Source organism: Hippopotamus amphibius, chromosome 14 (assembly GCF_030028045.1).
Source record: "Hippopotamus amphibius kiboko isolate mHipAmp2 chromosome 14, mHipAmp2.hap2, whole genome shotgun sequence".
Lineage (NCBI taxonomy): Eukaryota > Metazoa > Chordata > Mammalia > Artiodactyla > Hippopotamidae > Hippopotamus > Hippopotamus amphibius.
In genome coordinates this window covers 71511571-71532429 of record NC_080199.1, presented here as the reverse complement: position 1 = coordinate 71532429, position 20859 = coordinate 71511571, and the positions used below count along the sequence as shown (strand labels likewise).

The 20859-nt window shown below is 37.2% G+C and overlaps 1 protein-coding gene and 1 pseudogene across 7 annotated transcripts in view; one reads left to right on the top strand and one right to left on the bottom strand.

Annotated features, from left to right (window-relative positions):
- The window catches only part of PDS5B (PDS5 cohesin associated factor B), a 198183-nt gene that overhangs the window by 27863 nt on the left and 149461 nt on the right, over positions 1 to 20859 (top strand). The gene's annotated exons all lie outside the window — the stretch shown is intronic.
- LOC130835606 (40S ribosomal protein S6-like) lies at positions 3141 to 3787 on the bottom strand (annotated as a pseudogene).

The window sequence follows — 20859 nt, the reverse complement described above, 5'->3', positions numbered from 1 at the left end:
CACAGTACATGGAAACACTAAGTGGCCTCTCAGAGGAACTGCTGTGTTCCAGAGATACTTTCTATTAGCCCCACTGTGTAGTGGCAACCTAACTTCCTCTTATTCGTGAGATCAGTCACCCTAGTCGGTTCTTAACCACCTTCTTTGTTGATTCATTGGCACGAATAACCCAAAGTGGCTGGGTGGCAGTCTCAACTTCCAGTGTAATGGAATCATTTGTGCATTCCCTGGTGGAAACTAAGATCTACCAAAGGAACTACATGGGCATAGATGCATATAGGTGGTTAAATGATGTGGTGTGTTGTATATGTCAGTGATTTGGGAAGCAAAGTAAATAATTTTAGAGTGAGAACAAATTAATACAAATTAATACAGGTACATTTCACAATACCTGGGGAGTTAATAGGATACCCTATGTGAAATATTTACTTTGAAAGAAGTGTAAATATATTCAGAATGTACATATAGTTCTTCTATTTTTTATTCAGTATTTAATAGTGGACAGGTGGTTGGTAACAGTTTAGTTTTGAATCTGTGTGTTTTTGTTTGTTTGTTTGTTTGTTTTTGGCCATGTGGCATGTGGTATTTTAGTTCCCTGACCAGGGATCAAACTCACATCCCCTGCATTGGAAACTCAGAGTCTAAACCACTGGATCGCCAGGAAAGTCCTGAGTTTTGGATCTAGATCTGATATACTGTTTGGATTTTTTGTTTACCTAAAGGAGGAAATGAGAATTGTATTTATTATTTTGAGCTTTTATAAGTTAATTTTAAAGAATATAGAACAGTGACTTAATTTTCACAAATGAAAGTACTACAGTAGCATTGCCTGTTGTATTTACTCTGAAACTGGAAGTTATAATAATGTAGTGATTAGGAGAGTGAGCCTGGAGTCAGACTACCTGGCTTTAAATTCCAGCCCTTCAGCTTACCATGAATTTCAGTTAAATATTGCTGTGTAACAACAACTCCCACCCCCATATCAGTAGCTTAAAATGAGTGTGTGTTATTACTCATGAATCTATAGATCACATTGGTTCTGATCACCTGGGCTAGATTTGGCTGATTTCATCTAGGGTAGCTCATACATCTGTGGTCACCAGGCAGGTTGGCTGGAAGCTGGATGGTCTGTGGTGGCTTTTCACATTTTTCTGGTCATTAACTGGCTCTCTGCTGGGTGATGGAGGGTGACTGAAGCACGTGTCTCTCATTGTTTCTCAGGCAAGCCTGGGCTTGTTCACATGTGGTGGCGGCAGGATTCTTAGAGAGGTAGTAGAAACAAGCAAGGTCTTTTGAGGTCTACACTTGGAATTGCACAGCATCACTTCTGCCACAGTCTGTTGGTTCAGGGCAAGTCATGAGGCCACACAGAATTGAAGATGTGGGGAAATCAACTCTGCCTCTTGATGGGAGGAGCTGCAGTGTCACATTGCTGGGTGTATGGATATTAGGAGGGGTGGAGATTTGGGGCCATTGTATAAGCGTTTTACCATACAATGTGATTATGCGCAAATCTCTTCCTCTCTTTGACTCTGTTTCCTAACCTGTAAAAATGGCTAGGAGAGCAATGATTCTTTCTGAGACAATTTTTTTTAAGAACTTTTATTGAGATATAATTGACATACAATGAATTGTATATGTTTAAAGTGTACAATTTGATATTTTTTTCTTATTAGTAATGTATACATGGCAATCCCAGTCTCCCAATTCATCCCACCCCATTGAGACAGTTTTGAAGATTAGATAAAATAATTTGTGTAAACTGTCTATGATAGTGTCTTAATATATGCCAACATGTGCTTAAGTAAATGTTTATTGTTATTACTTGGTAATAATTAGGTGTTTTATATTCATGACTAAAATACTTATAATAATCCTGTGATGCTGTCATTATTTACTTCTTACAGCTGAGGAGACATAACTTGAATTGCTTAAGTTACCAATATGCCAAGGTTGGTGGTAGACCCAACATTGAACCAAGGTGTTTTGTTTTTGCTTTGAAAATCTAATACTTGCCTTTGAGAGCCAGTGCAGTGGTAAAACATGTGGGCTCTGGAACTAACTGTGTTACAGTCCTTGTCCCAGACCTTACTTGCCTTTTAGCCTTGGGCAAATTACTTAACCTCTTTGTGCCTCACTTTCTAGAAGAGGAGTTTGCTTACCTTGCACTGTTGTTGGTGAGGATTAAGTGAATTAATGTACATTGTTTATTTTTAGAACTAGGAGCATAGGCTAGGTAGGTACTCAATATGTTGTTATTCCTTTTCCTTTTTTTTTTTTAAATTAATTAATTAATTTATTTACTGGCTGTGTTGGGTCTTCGTTGCTGCACACGGGCTTTCTCTAGTTCCGGCGAGCGGGGGCTTCTCTTTGTTGTGCGTGGGCTCCTCATTGCCGTGGCTTCTCTTGTTGCGGAGCACGGGCTCTAGGTTCGTGGGCTTCAGTAGTTGCGGCACATGGGCTCAATAGGTGTGGCTCACGGGCTCTATAGCGCAGGCTTAATAGTTGTGTGGCACACGGGCTTAGTTGCTCCGTGGCATGTGGGATCTTCCTGGAGTAGGGATCGAACCCATGTTCCCTGCACTGGCAGGTGGATTCTTAACCACTGCGCCACCTAGGAAGCCCCTCCTCTTATTATTATACTATGATGCCTTTAGACCAAACCTTTAAAAACTTTTCTCATTGAAAAGATTAAATGAGACTGAAGTTATCACTCTTTTCTTTTTAGAGCCATTTATTTTTCCATGAGGTGGTATTAGCCTTTATGGTTAGTTTCCTAATATAGTAATTATGGATTTTACTGATGTGAATGATTATATAGGGGCATTTCAATTCGAGGAAAAACTATCCCATGGTATTTTGTCTTTTTTCCCCGCATCTCCTTTCTGAGCTTTACTTGCACAATGTCATTCATTTCTGTGGCTTCTGCTCAATGTTAGTTACTCTCAAATTGACATCTGAAGTTTAACCTCTTGATTTTCATTTCTTAATTGGTTTTTCTTTCTTCTCTCTCCAGTTAGTAAATTTACTCACACTCTTTCTTCTTTTTTTTTTTTTTTTTATTGTTTTTGGTTTAGTGAAGATCCTCCTCATTTTTTTCTTTTCTTTCTTTGATAGCTGACCTTATTTATGTGTTACTCTTAGAGCATCATATTTTTGACTGGTCTCAGAGGTAGAGAAGCTCTCATGGAGGACAGCCTCCCTCTCTTGGTAGTCTCTTCCTGGCATTTTTCTTTGGCCTCCTTCATTCTCTTGGCCAAAAGTTTAGCATATTCTGCAGCCTTTCTTTATTTTTCTTGGTACACTGTTCCTTCAGAGCAGTATGCCGATGTTTGTGTTGCATAACATGTGGAATAACAAACATTGAATCTTGTGTGCCTTGGTCCTAGGTTTCTTAACTCTGTTTAGGAGCTTTCTCACAACACACTGGCAGACATTATCTTCTTTAGAGAGATTGAAAAGTTTGCAAATTCTAGCTATTTTGGTCCCCAGTCGACAAGGCATCATGACTCCAGGAATATCCTTCTTTCCCTTTTAAAAAAAATAACGACCAAATTGAAAACACTTAGACTGGTGTTCACAATGCAACCCTGAACAGATTTGCACTTACTTTCTCCAGTCTTCCTTGATCTCTAACAGGACTGCCCCTTAGTAGCACATGGACACGGCCATGGGTGAAAACGCCCCACTTCACGGGGAAACCTTGTTTGTTATCCCCACCACTGATGTGGAGCACGTAACCCTTCTATTCTTCACCCAGAACATTAGCAGCAACTTCTGTGGCCATACACTTTGCATAAACGGTCTCTAGGTGCTCTGGCTTCAGTAGTTGCAGCTTGCGGGCTCTAGAGCACAGGCTCAGTAGTTGTGGTACACGGGCTTAGTTGCTGCTCGGCATGTGGGATCTTCCTGGGCCAGGGATTGAACCTGTGTCCCCTGCATTGGCAGGCGATTCTGAACCACTGTGCCACCAGGGATGTCCCAGTTTAGTAGTCTTCTAATCAGTTTCTTAACTCTATTCTCACCTTTTTCCAATGCATCCTCCATGGACTGTCAAAATAGTATATGTAAAAGACATTTGATCATTTTATTCTCTTGGTTAAAATGTTAACTTCACATTGCTTGCAAGAAAAAATAAAGTTGAGCATTCAGGGTTCTTGATAAATCTGACTCTGCTTCCCTCTCCAGCAGAATCTTTAGTTACTTCGCAGCAGAATTTCTGAGTTCTGGCTGTGTGAAATTAGCCGGGACTGTCATATTCTCTTGCATGTCTGTGCTTTTAATTTCATGTGAAATCCTCTGCCTGGGTTTCTTTTGTTGGCAAACTTGGTGCATCTTTTTTTTTTTTTTTTTAAATTTATTTTTTAAATTTATTATTTTTTTGAGGTACACCAAGTTCAGTCATCTGTATTTATACACATATTCCCTTATTCCCTCCCTCGCTCAACTCCCCCCCCCCCCCCCCCCCCCCCCCCCGTCCCAGTCCTCTAAGGCATCATCCATCCTCAAGTTGAACTCCCTTTGTTATACAGCAACTTCCCACTGGCTATCTATTTTACAGTTGGTAGTGTATATATGTCTGTGCTACTCTCTCACTTCATCTCAGCTTCCCCTTCACCCCCTGCCCCCCCAAACCTCGAGTTCTCCAGTCCATTCTCTGCATCTGCGTCCTTGTTCTTGTCACTGAGTTCATGAGTACCATTTTTAGATTCCGTATATATGAGTTAGCATACAATATTTGTCTTTCTCTTTCTGACTTACTTCACTCTGTGTGACAGACTCTAGGTCTATCCACCTCATGACATATAGCTCCATCTCATTCCTTTTTATGGCTGAGTAATATTCCATTGTATATATATGCCACATCTTCTTTATCCATTCATTTGTTGATGGGCATTTAGGTTGCTTCCATGTCCTGGCTATTGTAAATAGTGCTGCAATAAGCATTATGGTACATGTTTCTTTTGGGATTATGGTTTTCTTTGGGTATATGCCCAGGAGTGGGATTACTGGATTATATGGTAGTTCTATTTGTAGTTTTTTAAGGAACCTCCAAATTGTTTTCCATAGTGGCTGTACCAACTTACAGTCCCACCAACAGTGTAGGAGAGTTCCCTTTTCTCCACACCCTCTCCAACATTTGTTGTTTCCAGATTTTGTGATGCTGGCCATTCTGATCAGTGTGAGGTGTTCCTCATTGTGGCTTTGACTTGCATTTCTCTGATGATTAGTGATGTTGAGCATCTTTTCATGTGTTTGTTGGCCATCTGTATGTCTTCTTTGGAGAAATGTCTATTTAGGTCTTCTGCCCATTTGTGGATTGGGTTATTTGCTTTTTTGGTATTAAGCTGCATGAGCTGCTTGTATATTTTGGAGGTTAATCCTTTGTCTGTTGTTTCGTTGGCAAATATTTTCTCCCATTCTGAGGATTGCCTTCTTCTCTTGTTTTGGTTTCTTTTGCTGTGCAAAAACCTTTAAGTTTCATGAGGTCCCATTTGTTTATTCTTGATTTGATTTCCATGATTCTAGGAGATGGGTCAAAAAGGATCCTGCTTTGATGTATGTCACAGAGTGTTCTGCCTATGTTTTCCCCTAGGAGTTTTATAGTGTCTGGCCTTACATTGAGGTCTTTAATCCATTTGGAGTTTATTTTTGTGTATGGTGTTAGGAAGAGTTCTAATTTCATTCTTTTACATGTAGCTGTCCAATCTTCCCAGCACCACTTATTGAAGAGGCTTTCTTTTTTTCCATTGTATATTCTTGCCTCCTTTGTCAAAGATAAGGTGCCCATATGTGCTTGGATTTATCTCTGAGTTCTCTGTTCTGTTCCAGTGATCTTCCTTTCTATTTTTGTGCCAGTACCATACTGTCTTGATCCCTGTGGCCTTGTAGTATAGTTTGAAGTCAGGAAGCCTGATTCCACCAACTCCATTTTTCCTTCTCAAGATTGCTTTGGCTGTTCGGGGTCTTTTGCGTTTCCATACAAATCGTAAGATTTCTTGCTCTAGTTCTGTGAAAAACACCATTGGTAATTTGATAGGGATTGCATTGAATCTGTAAATTGCTTTGGGTAGTACAGTCATTTTCACTATGTTGATTCTGCCAATCCAGGAACATGGTAGGTCCCTCCATCTGTTTGTGTTGTCTTTGATTTCTTTCATCAGTGTCTTAAAGTTTTGTGCATACAGATCTTTTGCCTCCTTAGGCAGGTTTATTCCTAGGTATTTTATTCTTTTTGTTGCAATGGTGAATGGGAGAGTTTCCTTAATTTCTCTTTCTGCTCTTCTGTTGTTAGTGTATAGGAATGCAAGAGATTTCTGTGCATTAATTTTGTATCCTGCTACTTTACTAAACTCATCAATTAGTGCTAGCAGTTTTCTGGTAGAGTCTGTCAGGTTTTCTACGTATAATATCATGTCATCTGCAAAGAGTGACAATTTTACTTCTTTTCCAATTTGGATTCCTTTTATTTCTTTTTCTTCTCTGATTGCTGTGGCTAAAACTTCCAAAACTATGTTGGATAATAATGGTGAGAATGGACACCCTAAACTTGGTGCATCTTTTTAAAGATTCAGCTCAGTTTGATTTTTTTCAGGGACGTTTTCCTTATCCCTACTATACGCTTTTAGACTCCTGATTCTTTGCCTGAATTGTTGTATGATTTATTATAGCTTTTATCCCATTGGTGTTTGTTGTTGTTGTTTAGTTTTCTTTTTTAAAAATTATTTATTTATTTATTTGGGTCTTCATTTCTGCTTGCAGAGAGCGGGGGGCTACTTTTCATTGTGGTATGTGTGCTTCTCATTGTGCATTGGTGGTGTTTCTTGTTGCAGAGCTCGGGCTCTACGCCTGCGGGCTTCAGTGGTTGTGGCGAGCAGGCCCAATAGTTGTGGCTCGAGGGCTCTAGAGCACAGGCTCAGTAGTCATGGTGCGTGGGCTGCTCCGCAGCATGTGGGATCTTCCCATACCACAACTTCAACCCGTGTCCCCTGCATTGCCAGGCAGATTCTTAACCACTGCGCCACCAGGGACGTCCCCCCCATTGGTGATTTAAACATTCTTGTTTAGGTATAATTCTCATACCATACAGTTCACTAATTTAAAGTGTACAACTCAGTGGTTTAGTATATTTATAGAGCTGTACATCTGTTACCACAGTCAATTTTAGAACATTTCATTACCCCCAAAGAAACCTAGACCTGTTAGCTAACACCCCCTAACATCTCATCTCCCTATGCCTCCCTTCTGCAACCATGAATCTTTCTGTCTTTATAGATTTACCTATTCTGTACATTTCATACTAGTGGAATCATTTAGTATTTGGTTCTTTGTAATTGGTATTGAAACAGGAGGGAAGAGGGCAGGGCACAACCTTTGAAAAAATGACATAGCCTGAGGACATAACATAAACCGATCAGACCCAAATGGGTCCAAGATGGCGGACAAGTCAACTTCCAGGTGCCATGAGGATCAAAAAGTGGGCGATGGCCCAATTCTGGAATATTCTGCCCTCTCATTAGCCTGTGAAATTACCCACCCTTCTAAGAATTGTCAGCCCCCATACCCTGCTGCCTTTCTCACCTTCTGAGATGGCCCACACTCTGCGGAGTGTGTTTCTCTCTAATTAAATCTCTGAATAAACTTCTTACCTATCACTTTGTCTCTCATTGAATTCTTTCTGTGGTGAGACATCAAGAACCTGAACTTCATTAAGTCCTGAAACCAGGTGTGTGATCTATCTCAGTTGGAAGATCTTGGGTTTTGGCCGGGTTTGAGTCCTGGTCGTAGGGGTTCAAGTCCCAATCAGGGTTTTGGCTGGGTTCGAGTCTCAGCCACGTGGGTTTGAGTCCCAATCTGGATTTAGGCTGGGTTCAAGTCCTGGCATGCGGGTTCAGGTCCCAATCTGAGGTGTACAGTTTCAGTATCTTTAACTTAATGTTGTCAAAGTTCATCAGTGTTGCAGTATATATCAGTTCTTCGTTTCTTGTTATTGCCAAGTATTCCATTATATGGATAGACTATATTTTACCTATTCGTTAGTTGATGGGCATTTGGGTTGTTTCCACTTTAGTTGTTATGAGTAATAATGAGTATTTGTGTACAAGTTTATGTGCAGAATATGTTTTTATTTCTCTTGGGTATATACCTAGGAATGGTATTGCTGGATCATATTATTTTATCTGTTTGAGGAAACGCCAAAGCTATAGCACCATTTTGCATTCCTACAATTTGTGTATGAAGGTTTTGATTTCTTTACATCCTTGCCCACACTCGTTACTGTCTGTCTTTTTGATTATAGCCATCCTGGTGGGTGTGAGCTGGTGTCTCATTGTGGCTTTTATTTGTATTTGCTGATGGTTAATGATGTTGAACAACTTTTCATTTGTGTATTAACCATTTGTGTATCTTCTTTGAAAAACTGTTCAGATCCTTTGTCCATTTTAAAATTGAGTGTGTTAGTTCTTCATATATTCTAGATACAAGTCTCTTAACAGATACATATATGATTTACATAAATTTTCTCTCATTCTGTTGGTAGTCGTAACACTTTCTTGATGTTACTCTTTGAAGTGTGAAAGTGTTTTTTTATTTTTGTTATAAATCCCCACTTATCCTTGTTGTATTCAGAGTTGAGCCCAGGCTGTCTCCTCTTGCTATAGTCTTGACACTTGACCCTCAAAGGGGTTCACAATAATATGTCATGGCATAAAAATTATTTTGTGAAGAAGGCATTTGAGTTCCTGAAATCTCTTATCTGCCTAAACGTGGAGCTTCTCCAAAAAACTCAGTTGTCATTAATTCCCTTCCTGGAGCAGCCAGGGAAGATTCTCTTATCACTGGAGATGAGAAGTCTCCACACCACATCTAAACAGACATTGTCACAAAACTTCCGTATCTCCCATTTGTTCTTGTCAGGGCCCGTTTATCTTTTGAAAAAGTCATCTGTTTTCCTGTCAGTGCCCTTCCCCTATTAAGATGCTATTATAAGTCCCAGATTTTAAATATCTTCTTGAGTCACATTTTTCTGTGAACTGCTGTGCATACATACATGAATAAAAATTTGTATTTTCTCTTGCTAACTTATTGTATGGGAGGAAAAACTCTGTTTCCTTTATCCATCCTAAATTCATTGGCTGGGACCCTACAAATTAGACTGACGGAAGAACAGTGCATTTTTAGAGAAATGAAAAGGCAAAGGAAAAGAACGCTGAGATTCTCAGGTGGCAAATTATGGGAAGTTAAATATATGGGGAATTAATGGAAGATAAGGGCTAGTTAGTAAAGTTAAAATGTTTAAAAAATTGGGACTTCCCTGGCAGTCCAGTGGTTGGGGCTTCACCTTCCAATGCAGGGGGTGCAGGTCTGATCCCTGGTCCGGAAGCTAGGATTCCACATGCCTCACAGCCAAAAATCTAAAATATAAAACAGAAGCAATAGTGTAACAAATTCAATAAAGACTTTAAAAATGGTCTACATCAAATTTTTTTTAATTGAGATATAATTGACATTAACATTAGTTTCAGGTGTACAACATAATTTGATATTTTATTGTGAAATGATCACTACAATAAGTGTAGTTAACATCCATCACCAACACATAGTTACACATTTTATTTTATTTTTTGTGGTAAGAACTTTTGAGATTTATTCTCTTAGCAGATTTCACATATACAATGCAATATTGTTAACTATAGTCACCATGCTGTACTTATACCCCCATGACTTACTTTATAACTGGAAGTTTGTACTTTTTGACCGTGTGCACTCATTTTGCCTACCTCATCCTTCAGCTCTGGCAACCACCAATGTAATTATCTATGAATTCAGATTTTTTATTTGTTTAGATTCCACATATAAGTGAGATCATATAGTATCTGTCTTTCTCTCTGACTTATTTCATTTAGCGTAATACCCTCAAGCTCCATCTGTGTTTTTGTAAATGGCAAGATTTCCTACTTTCATTTAATGGCTGAATAATATTTCATTGGAATTAAGTTTGGAATTGAATTCCAGCTTTGTCACTTATAAGTGCTATGACCTTGTGGGCTATGGACATGTTTCTATTAATCTTTTCTAAGCATAAACCTCATATATTTCAGGATTGCTGGAAAGATGAGTAACACCAAGTATTGAATACATAAAAGTAATTTAGGGGGCTTCCCTGATGGCACAGTGGTTAAGAATTTGCCTGCCAATGCAGGGGACATGGGTTTGGGCCCTGGTCCGGGAAGATCCCACATGTCACGGAGCAACTAAGCCCGTGTGCCACAACTACTGAGCCTGCACTCTAGAGCCAGTGAGCCACAACTGTGGAGCCCATGTGCCACAACTACTAAAGCCCATGCACCTAGAGCCTATGCCCCGAAACAAGAGAAGCCACCTCAATAAGAAGCCTGTGCACTGCAATGAAGAGTAGCCTCCACTCTCCACAACTACAGAAAGCCTGAGCACAGCAAAGACCCAATGCAGTCAAATAAATAAATAAATAAATAAATAAATAAATAAAAAGTAATTTATATAGTTTCTGGCAAATAGGTGCTCTGAATATTAATTTTATTCTTTCAGTTACTATGTAGTAAATATAATAATTTGCCAATCTGGAAGTCAACTTTTGTTTTCAAAATACTGGTTTAAAAAATTATTTATTTATTTATTTACTTACTTACTTACTTAAGCTCTTTATTGGAATAGAATTGCTTTATACTGTTGTGCCAGTTTTTGCTGTACACCAAAGTGAATCAGCTGTATTTATACATATATCACCATATCCCCTCCCTCCCACCTCCCTATCCTAGCCCTCTAAGTCATCATAAAAGTAATTTATGTAGTTTCTGGCAGATAGGTGCTCAGCGAATATAAGTTTTATTCTTTCATTTACTGTGTAGTAAATATAATAATTTGCCAATCTAGAAGTAAAACTTTTGTTTTCAAAATACTGTTTTCATAATGTACTTGTCTGCAGCCAAAGACTTCCTTAGTAGTTACATCTTGAGTTCTAGAAATATGTCAAGATGCTAAGCTAGAAGTGGCAGTTACTTTTCTTTAAAAAAATTTTATATTTTAAAAATACAAATGGAGGTCATGCTATATATATTGTTTTGCCTTTTCAATTTAATGATGTGTTTTGGACTTTGATCTGGGTCAGCACATAAATTGCATCATCAATTTTATTTTGTACATTTATACCAAAAATTGCTTAAGTTTTCTGTTGCAGGACATAGTAATTTTCAGTAGTTTTCTGTTACTCCTGTCTCTGCATGTAAATACAAAAAAAAAAAATGTAGCTCATGTTGCCATTGCCTGGTATCTTGGGGTTGAAACTGGCATGTGGTGAAGGAAGAGTCAAGGAAATGGGATAGAATTAGAGTCAAGAGCAGTAACGGAACCATATCGAAAGTCTCCTCTACTTCCAGATTACTATTTATTTCCCCAAGACAATAAACCTTTCTTTGTTTATCGGCTGTGTTGGCTCCTCGTTGCTGTGCACAGGCTTTCTCTAGTTGTGGTGAATGGGGGCTGCTCTTTGTTGCAGTGCTTGGATTTCTCATTGTGGTGGCTTCTCTTGTTGTGGGGCACGGGCTCTAGGTGCTTGGGCTTCAGCATTTGTGGCAGATGGGCTCAATAATTGCAGCTCGTGGGCTCTAGAGCGCAGGCTTAGTAGTTGGGGCACATCGGCTTAGTTGTTTTGCAGCACATGGAATCTTCCTGGACCAGGGATCGAAACCGTGTCCCCTGCATTAGCAGGTGGATTATTAATCACTGCACCACCAGGGAAGTCCCCCTTTTTGTTGTTGAATGTAGTTGGACTAGGAAATTTTGTTCCTTGATACTTCACGAATCCAAATGGATATTGTGAGTACTCTTATCCTTCACTTGTCTAAGTGGAAATGCTCTAGTGTTTTGTAACTAAGTTTATTTGCTCTTTACTTCTGAAAAGTACTGTTTGTTATATTAAAGAATTTTTCCTCTCTTCCTGATTTGCTCTGAGTTTTATATAAATCAGGAATAGTGAACAGTTTAATGTAGATGATCTTGTGTTTTGTTTTTGTTTTTTTTTGCCTGTCAGTATAATTCATTCATTAATATATTCTCTGATGTTGACAGAACTCATTTGCAAGAGAGAGATTGTACACTACTGAGAAGTGAAATCACGTGCATGTTTATTTTTTGTCTCATCTGAAACAGCTTCCTGAGCTGTGGTCGAACCACCTCTGAATCACTATCTCAGCTTAAATATGTTTTACCCTAAACCATTTATTTACTCTTCAGGGAGATGGAGTTATCCTGATTATCTAGGCCAGTTAGGGCCTATTTAATGGAGTTAGATAGTACTACTATCCTAAATTCATTGCAGCTGTATTATCCAAGAGGGTTGTAATGGTTGTAGGGGAGGCAGGCACATGCCCACATTGTTTTGGGAATCTTGGCAGTGTAAAAATATTAGGTAAATAAGATACAGATATCTGAAAGGAAGGCACCTGTGTGGCAAACAATGTTGTTGGCTTCTTTCTTGCAGATGGAGCTCAGGTTTGTTACTTGTGCTTGGGAGGAGGGTGGTCCCTACTGAACCACAGGGTTTAATGAGTTGTTTAAAGCAACTGTGGCAGTTTCATTTCCTTTACTAGCATCTAGTTTAATAGTGGCCTTATTACCTGTTTCAAATTTTGCTAGTTCATTGTGTGTAAAATCCTTCCTTATTGTCCTAATTTTTGTTTTTCTCATTACAAAGGAGTGAGGGGACAGCTTGTCCAAAGTTTAAAGGATTTTTTCCCCTCTTTTGTATGCACCTGATAGTGTATTTTTTTTCTGTTGGGTTGTTTTTCTTCTCTATTTATAGGTGTTCTTTGTATACTCTGGTTACTAGCTTTTAAAAAAAGTTGAGTTGTAAATACCTGCTCCCATATTAAGGTATTAACTTTAATGTAGTATAGCTTATCAACCTTTTATTTCATGATTTACGTATTTATTTGTATTTAGTTTGGTTTAAGAAATCTTTCCAGACTTGAGTAATAAAAAGTGTCTCTTGTTTTAAACGTTTGTCTTTCATTTCATTTCATTGGGGATACTTTTGTTTTCTTTTTTCCCCATCAGTAGTGGGATAGGGATTGAAATTCATTTTTTCCTTTATGAATATTCAGATTCCTTTGTTAATGAGCCATCTTTTCTGCATTGAACTGCAGAACTAACTCTATCACAATCAAGTTAGCATATGTGTGTGGGTCTATTTTTGGACTCATTTCTGTTCCATGATCTATTTGTCGATCCTTATTGCAATAACTTTTGCTTTCTGAGGGCAGATTCCCCCCACTTTATTTTTCATGTGTGGTTTGGCTTTTTGCACACCTGAATAATTTAAAAATCTGGTGCTAATGTCTTACAGGTGCCCTGTTGAGTTACTTATAAGATACTTTGGGGGAGAATTGACATCTCTATGATACTGAACATCTTTATGATATGAACATAGTATATCTTTGTAAGCATTTAGGTTTTATATAATGTTTTTTAGTGAAGTGTTATAGTTTTCATCATATAGATCATAAATATGTTTATTAGATCTTTAAAATGGACCTTGAAATATGTTTTTTTTTAATCTTAATTTACATTTTCAGTTGCTTTGGCTGGTATATGAAAGTGCAGTATATTTTTGCATACTAATCTGCCTACTTTATTAAGCTTTTAGTTTTCCAGTATTTTGCTGTTTGAGTTTCTACGTAACAAATTATATCACCTGCAAATAATGAAACCATAGTTTCTTTCTAATCCTTATACCACTGATTTCCTTTTCTTAGTGATGAGCTAGCTAGAATCTTCTGGTAAATATTAAAGAGTAATAGTGGTAATGAAATTATTGTTGTTTCTGGCTTTAGAGGGAATACTTGATATGTTTCACCATTAAGAATGATGTTTGCTGTTGGTTTTTTGTAGATAACCTTTATTTAGGTAAATGTATTTTCTTGTGTTTTTAGCAAATGAGTATTGATTTCTGCATGTGTTGAGATAGTTTTCTTTCTTCTTTCACATGTGTTGGTGTGGTGGTAAATGTTGTTAATAGATTTTTGTGGTTATAAACCAACCTTACATTATTAGGATAAACCCAGTTTGGTCATAATATAGCTACGCTGTCCAATATAGTAGCCACTAGCCACATGTGGCAATTTAAATTTAAATTAATGAGAATTAAATAAAATTAAAAATCCAGTTTCTTAGACATACCGGCTGCATCTCAAGTGTTAATTGTAGCTAGAGGCTGTGATATTGGACAATGCAAATTATAGAACGTTTCCATTGCAGGAAGTTCGATTGAGCAGTGCTGTGATGTAGTGGTTTTTTAAAATATGTTGCTGGAGGGGCTTCCCTGGTGGCGCAGGGATTAAAAATCTGCCTGTCAACGCAGGGGACATGGGTTCAATCTCTGGTCCAGGAAGATCCCACGTGCCGGGGAGCAACTAAGCCTGTGTACCGCAACTACTGAGCCCCCGCTTTGGAGCACTCGAGTCACAACTATTGAGCCCACATGCCACGAGTACTTATGAAGCCCAAGTGCCTAGAGCCTGTGCTCTGCAACAAGAGAAGCCACTGCAATGAAAAGCCCACGTGCCACAACGAAGAGTAGGCCCTGACTTGTGGCAACTAGAGAAAGCCCGAGCGTAGCAACGGGTTCAATGCAGCCAAAGTAAATAAAAAAAAAATAAATAAATAAAAATTAAAAAAATAAAATACATTGCTGGAGTTATGTGTCTAATCCATGTATGTATGTTTGCTTTTGCGTCTTTGTGATATTGTCTGATTTTCATGTCAAAGTTTTATTAGTTTTACAGAAAGAGATGGAAAATATTGGAAAATATTCTTTGTTCTCTAGAAGCTTTTGTACGTGATGGAACCATTCCGTTCTTTGAAAATTTAATACAACTCATTAAGCCTGATGTTTTGTTTATAGAAAGATTTTAATTTTCAGTTTCTTTAATGATTATTGGTCTATTTAGATTTTAAAGTTTCTTCTAGCATAAGGTTTTGTTACTTATGTTGTTTTTCTAGAAAATTATATCACCTGAGTTACCAGATTTATTGGCATAAAGCAGGGGTCAGCAAACTGTTGCCTGTGGGCTCCCTGCCTCTTTTTGTGAACAAAGTTTTATTGGAATACAGCCACACTCATTCACACTGTCTGTGATTGCTTTAGGTTCTGTAAGTGCAGAGTTAGGAAAGAAGGTATGAGTCATAAGACAAAAGCATTTATTGTCTAGTCCTTTAAGAAAAAGTTTGCCAATACTTGGCTTAAAGTATTCTTTATCATGCTTTTAATACCCACACTAATCTCTGTAGTTATATTCTTTTTTCTTAATGTTGATTTAAAGAATTTCTCTTCTGGATCAGCCTTATCAGAAATTTGCCAGTTTTTAGCTGTTTAGATGTATTCTCCTAATTAATTAATTTCTGCTCTTTATTATTATTTTTTTCTATTCTTTGGGTTCATTTTTGGTTTATTCTTATTTTCTTTTCCTGGCTTCTTAGATTTCATGCTTAACTTCTTTATTTTAACCCCCTTTTTTCTTTTCAGTATAAATTTAAAAGGCTCTCAATTTTCCTTTCTTTACTCCTTTCCCTAATTCTTACAAGTTTTATACCTATTTTTTCTTATATCTCTGTTATATTTATTTTATTATTTGTGTGTTTTTACATTTCCTAACATATAGACATATTTGTCTTTTTGTTTTCTCCTCACTGATGACATTTTAGTCAGAAAGGTGTGTTGGGAGAGATTTGGATTCTTTTGAATTTGTTGTATACAGGATTGTCATTAGTTTTCTAAGTGTTATATATTGTGCTTGAGAAAAAATGTGGAAGTGTGCAGGGTTCTATACATGACCAACAAGTCAAGCTTGTTAGTTATCTAATTTGTCTTCTGTATCTTTATTAATTTTTGTAGTGTATAATCTGTCAGTAGTGGAAAAGGTGTTAAAACTGTTTGCACTGTGTTCATGGATCTGTCAGTTTATCCTTGTGGTTTTTATCATTTTTTGCTGTATTTTAATGTTATTTAATAGTTTATATAAATTTAAAATTACCTTCCTGGTGATTTCGCTATTTTAGTTATTTTGTGATGACTTCTCTATGATGATGTCTTATAACTGTTTGTGTTTTACAATCTGTTTGGTCTGATAATAATGTAGGTGCCCTTTTTTTTCCATTTTCTATTTGCCCAACCTTTCTCTTTCCTTTGCTTGCTTTTATTTCTTTTCTAAAAAGTTATTCTCATTTTACCACAATCCATTTCTTTTTCTTTCTTTTTTATTAAAGTTTTTTTAAATTGAATAAATTTGACATATAACATTGTGTAAGTTTAAAGTGTACAGCATATTACTTTGATACATTTATAGATTGTAATATGACTGCTGAAGTAGTGATATTAATCACATTGCATAATTATTATTATCTATATTTATTATTCTGTGCATTGGATCTCTGTGGCTTTCTCTAGTTGTGGCGAGCAAGAGCTACTCTTCATTGTGGTGCATGGGCTCCTCACTGCGGTGGTTTCTCTTGTTGCAGAGCACAGGCTCTAGGTGTGCAGGCTTCAGTAGTTGCAGCTTGTGGGCTCAGTAGTTGTGGCTCACAGGCTCTAGAGCACAGATTCAGTAGTTGTGGTGCACAGGCTTAGTTGCTCCGTGGCATGTGGGATCTTTCCCAGACCAGGGATTGAATCTGTGTCCCCCTGCATTGGCAGGCAGATTCTTAACCACTGCACCACCAGGGAAGCCCTCTGTATGGTTTTTGATTTTGTTGTTTCTTTTGCTGTACATAAGCTTTTGAGTCCCGTTTGTTTATTTTTGCTTTTGCTGTCTGTGCTTTTGGTGATGTCTAAAAAATCATCGCCAAAACCAATATTGGTGAGTTTCTTCCCTGTGTTTTCTTCTAGGAGTTTAATAGTATCAGGTCTTGTGTTTGTCTTTGATCCACTTTGAGTTAATTTTTGTGAGTGGTGTTAGATTGAGGTCCTGTTTCTTTGTTCTGCATGTATTTCTCCAGTTTTTCTGCTATCATTTGTTGAAGAGACTATTCTTTCCCCATTGGGTATTTTTGGCTCCCTTGTTGAATATTTGTTAACCTTATAGGCTGGGGAAATTTAATTCTGGGCTCTCTATTCTGTTCCATTGGCTGATGGGTCTTTTTTTGTGCTAGTATCATACTGTGTTTATTACTGTGGCTTGTGGTGTAGTTTGAAATCTGGAAGTGTGATATCTCTGGCTTTGTTCTTTTTTTCTCATAGTTACTTTGGCTGTTTGGGATCTTTTGTGGTTCCACACAAATTTTAGGATTATTTCCTCTATTCCTATAAAGAATGCCTTTTTTACTTAATGGGAATTGTATTGAGTCTGTCAGTAGCTTTGATTAGTGTGGCCAGTTTAACAATATTCTTTTGATCCATGAACGTGGGATATCTTTCCATTTAGTTATGTCTTTAACTCTTTCATCAGTCTTGCAGTTTTCATTATATAGATCTTTAACTTCATTGGTTAAATTTATTTGTAAATATTTTATTATTTTTGATGCTGTTGTGACTTGGATAGTTTTCTTTCTTTTTCAGATGTGTCATTAGTGTAAAGGACTGCAACTGATTTCTGTGTGTTGACTTTGTATTCTGCCACTTTACTGAAATCATTGACTAAAACTAATAGTTTTCTTTTTTGTGTGTGTGATTCTGTGTATAAGATCATATCAGCAGATAGCAAAAATTTTGTTTCTAATTTGGATACCTTTTATTTTTTTCATCTTGTATAACTGTTTTAAGCAAGGAGTTCTGGTAATATATTGACAAGAAGTGGTGAGAGTGGGCATCCTTGTTCCATATCTTAGGGGAAACACTTTATAAATTTCTCTCCTTTGAATATATGGCCTTTGTTATGTTGAGGTATGGTCTTTTCATACCCAATATGTTGAGGGTTTTCCTCATTAAAGAATTTTGTATTTTGTCAATAATTTTTCTGTGAATGCTGAAATAATCATGTGATTTTTGTCTTTTATTGATGTGATGTATTACACTTATTGATATACATACATTAAATCATCCTTTGCATCCCAGGGATAAATCCCACTTGGACATGGTGTATAATCATTTTCATGTATTGTTGAATTTGGTTTACTAATATATTGTTGAGAATTTTTGCATCTCTATGTTCATCAGGAATACTGGCCTATGTATATTTTTCTTGTGGTATCCTTATCTGGTTTTGGTATCAAGGTAATGCTGGTTTCATAGAAAGAGTTAGGACATTTTTCCCTCCTCCTCAATATTTTGGAAGAGTTTGAGGAGAATTGGTGTTAGTTCACCTTAAATGTTTGGTAGAATTCTCCAGTGAAGATGTCTGGTCCTGGAGTTTTCTGTATTGGGAGATTTTTGATTACTGAATCAATCTCTTTACTCATTATTGGTCTGCTCAGATTTTCTGTTTCTTCTTGATTCAGTCTTGGTAGGTTGTATGTTTCTAGAAATGTATCCATTTCTTCTAGGTAATGTAATTTGTTGGTATAATATTGTTAGTAGTAGTCATTTTTTATGTATTTCTGTAGTATCAGTTGTATCTTTTTTTGTTTCCAATTTTGAATCTTTTTTTTTTCTTAGTCTAGCTAAAGGTTCCTCAATTTTGTTTATCATTTTGAAGAACCAGCTCTTAGTTTCATTAATCCTATTGTTTTTCTGGTCTCCATTTCATTTCTTCTCTGATCTTTTATTATTTCCTTCCTTTTGCTAACTTTGGACTTTCTTTTTTTCCCTGTTCCTTGATAGGTAAAGTTAGGTTGTTTATTTGAGACTTTTAAAATTTCTTAGTATGTGCATTTATAGCTATAAATTTTTCTCTCAGAACTGCTTTTGCTTCATCCACGATATTTGATATGTTTTTTGCATTTTCATTTGTGTTGAGAATTTTTTATTTCCCTTTTGATTTCTTGGTTGTCCCACTGGTTGTTTAGAAGTGTGTTCTTTTGTTGCTACATATTTGTACATCTTCTTGTTGCTTGTTTATTTCTAATTTCATATCAGTGTAGTCAGAAAAGATAGTTGGTGTGGTTTCCGTCTTCTTAAATTTTGCCAGGATTTGTTTTGTGGCCTAAGATATGATCTGTTCTGGAGAGTGTTCCATGTGTACTTGAGAAGAATGTGCATTCTGCTGCTATTGGATGGATTGTTCTGTATATGTCTGTTAAGTTTGTTTTTTCTAAAGAGTGGTTCAATTCCAATGTTTCCTCTCTGATTTTATGTCTGGATGATCTGTCCATGGCTGTTAGGGGGGTATTGAAGTCCCCTACTGTTATTGTATTGTATATTTTTCCCTTAAGATTTATTAGTATCTGCTTAGTATTTTCAGTGTTTAAATGTTGGAGTAGTATATATTTACTTTTGTTATGTCTTCTGGATGTACCGATCCCTTTATCATTATGTAATGACCTTTGTTGTCTTCTGTTACACTCTTGGCTTGAAGTCTACTTTGATATAAGTATGATTATGCCTGCCTTCTTTTGGTTTCCATTTGCTTGGAGTATCATCTGTCTTTTCACTCTGAGTCTACATGTGTCTTTAGAGCTGAGATGAGTCTCCTGTAGGCAGAATATAGTTGGGACTTGTTTTTTTTTTAATCCATACAGTTGTTATGTGCCTTTTGGTTGGTGAGGTTAGTCCACTTACATTTAGGGTGATTATTGATATTAAAGATTTACTATCTCCATTTTATCTTTTGCCTTCCGGTTATTTTGTTTTTTCATTGTTTCCTTTTCTTTCTGTTTTTGTCTACCTTTGTATGTGGTGGTTTTCCATGGTAATTTGCTTAGTCTCCCCCCCACCGCCCTTTTTTCTTTTTATATATGTTTTGTGTCTCTGCTCTAGATTTTTGCTTGATGGTTACCATGCAGCTTATATAACACATCTCATAGATAAATGGTCCTTTTTCTGTGGATAGCAACTTATTTTCACTCACCTGTAAAGTTATCAGCCTTTTACTCTTCCTCCTTTATAATTTTGATGTTACAGATTATTTTTTCATACTGTGATTTCGTTACCAAGTTGTAGTGGCTACAGTTATTTTTAATGCTCTTTTCCTTTAACCTTGATGCTGTAATCAAGAGTTTAATACATTATTCCAAGAAAGAGTAACCATTTTCTAATTCTGTTTATCACCGTACTCAGAGTTTTGTGGACTTTTGGTTTTTTGTTTCAGTTTATTTTTATTTTTTATTTTTTTAAAATTTGCTTATTTATTGGCTGCGTTGGGTCTTCATTGCTGCACACAGGCTTTCTCTAGTTGCGACAAGTGGGGGCTGCTCTTCATTGTGGTGTGTGGGCTCCTCATTGCGGTGGCTTAACCTGTTGCAGTGCACAGGCTCTAGGCGCGGGGGCTTCAGTACTTGTGGCTCAAGGGCTCAATAGTTGTGGCTCACGGGCTCTAGAGTGTAGGCTCAGTAGCTACGATGCATGGGCTTAGTAGCTCCACAGCATGTGGGATCTTCTCAGACCAGGGATGGAACCCATGTCCCCTGAATTGACAGGCAGATTCTTAACCACTGCATCACCGGGGAAGCCCCTTGTTTCAGTTTAAATTGCTCATTTCTTGTAAGGCAGGTCTTGTGGTGGTGAACTCACTTTTGTTTGTCTGGGAAAACTTTTATGTCTTCTTCATATGTAAAGGGTAGCTTTGCTGGATAGAGTATTCTTAGCTGGCAGTTTTAATGCTTCAGTATTTTGAACATATCGTCCCATTCTCTCCTGGCCCATGTAGTTTCTGCTGAAAAATCTGCTGATAGCCTAATTGGGGGCGGGGAGGGGTTCCTGTCTTTTTATCCCCTGGCTGCCCTTGAAGTTCTTTT